At 45.9% G+C, this 1,981-nt stretch overlaps 1 pseudogene; it reads left to right on the plus strand.

Moving 5' to 3' along the window:
• The first annotated feature begins 1,236 nt into the window (after positions 1-1,236).
• On the plus strand, positions 1,237-1,716 carry LOC139002640 (large ribosomal subunit protein eL29 pseudogene; annotated as a pseudogene).
• Positions 1,717-1,981: the final 265 nt, after the last annotated feature.

Here is a 1,981-nt window from a genome sequence, read left to right on the forward strand (position 1 = left end):
GCAGATGGGAAGGTAAACTTCCATGCCTGCACTCTTAGATTAGCCAGTAGGACTTCTTGTTCCTTCCCATAACATTCCACTCAGTTGATCACTAAATAATCAGATACAATGTCAAAGGCATTTAGTACTTGTTCAATACAAGATTCTGAATCAGTAATTACCCAAGACTCAACTGAATACATGGGTTTGAACTTACTCGCTAATTTCATCACCTGTGATGCAATGCCCAGGAAATGTTGAAGGCAAATGGGTTGTCGAGGTTTTCGCCCCCACCCTATGTTGAGGTTATCAGCATCTCCAAATCAATGAACACTTCAATCTTTTTTCATGCCTAAACGTTGTTGAGCGAGTCTTTGGACAAGATGAGAAACTGGAGAGCTGGGCAAGTCACCCTCCTGAATGCCTGTAAAGTTAGCAAGAGGGGGTCTGCAGATACCCTGATGCTGAAGGCTTGGTTCAGAGAACACTAGCCAATGGAACTTTAAAACGTAAGAGATGTTAATTAGGTCCACCTGAGAGTGATACAGGCTGGAGTTACTCAGTGAACTTTACATTTTAAACTCAGCCTGCCAAAAACTGAATACTCTCCCCAAATCTAATGAACATAAACATTGGTGAGGGGGTGGGGGTGAAGAAGAAATATGGCTACTCCTGCAGAAAGTTTTGCTTCACCCGCTCATACACAGTCTGATTTCAGGGACTTCCCAATACCCAAGGAGTGCAAAAAAGCTGGTATGGATGAAAAATGTTGTTACAACAATAGCTGAAATCCTCAATAGCTTCCTGGGAGTCAGCTGCTGGAGTATTTGGCTACAGGTGATCAGACAGCTGTTGAGGCAAGGGATGCCAATATCCCACTAAGAGGGAACTTGCTCAGCCTGTTCTCACTGGCATGGTCCACCACACCCGCAGTGGAGCTGCAATAAGGAAGGTAATCTAGGTCCCATGTCTGTGGGGAGGGGGAGAAGCGGCACAAGCATCCTTTTCTGGACAGCTTTGGAAGATGTCCAGGCCAGGCTTTGAGCTTAGATTTCTCCCAGGATTATCTGGGGTCTTTGATTTGTGGGTGGGGGGAAGTGGTCTTTTTTAGAGGGTCATAAGAGACCACTGTATTTAAATTGTTCCATGGAAAACATGTGTCCTGGCTCTTCTAGTCCCAGGTACTTCAGGAGCCACAGGCCTTGGTGAAGATATGGCCAAGTCCAAGAACCACACCACATACAACCAGTCCCCAAAATGGCACAGGACAGCATCAAGAAACCCCGATCACAAAGATATGACTTTTTAAAGGGGGTTTTCCCTAAGTTCCTAAGGAACATGTGCTTTGCCAAGAATCACAAGAAGAAGAACCTGGAGAAGATGCAGGCCAACAATGCCAAGGCCATGAGCGCCCTCAGAAAGCCCAAGGAGTTCAAGCCCAAGACCCCAAAGGATGGCTATCACAAGCTCAGTCAACTTGCCTACATCACGCATCCCAAGCTTGGGAAACATGCTCATGCCCGCATTGCCAAGGGTCTCAGGCTCTGCTGGCCAAAGTCCAAGGCCAACATTCAAATCAGGCCTCAGGCTGCAGCTACAGCTCAGGCTCAAGCTCTGGCTCCCAAAGGTGCCCATGCACCCATGAAAGCTGCACAGTGGAGGCCTCTGTCTGCCAATGTGAGGACCAAAGGATTGGTGGGACCCCTAGGCTGCTGCTATTTTTACAAACAAATCTGAGGCAGGTTCTGTCAAAAAAACATAAAAACAAAACAAAACTTCCTAAAGAGTAATCTTACTGAAGTCAGAATTAAGTGACTGTTAGGTCAGAATTTTTTGAAATGAGAGGGAGGGTAGTCAGTGGTTGGAATCAGTGAGGTGTAGCCAGAATTTGAAAGTAAGCAGGGAGTCTCACTGTAAATTGGAACCAAGTGTAGCTTGTTTAAATGCTAGGCCCTCATTCTTGGAAGCATAAAAACTTGAGGGCCTTCCATGTTTTTTTTTT

Source organism: Myotis yumanensis, unplaced genomic scaffold (assembly GCF_028538775.1).
Source record: "Myotis yumanensis isolate MYYU_CA2020_CCGP unplaced genomic scaffold, mMyoYum1.0.hap1 SCAF_2, whole genome shotgun sequence".
Classification (NCBI taxonomy): Eukaryota; Metazoa; Chordata; class Mammalia; order Chiroptera; family Vespertilionidae; genus Myotis; species Myotis yumanensis.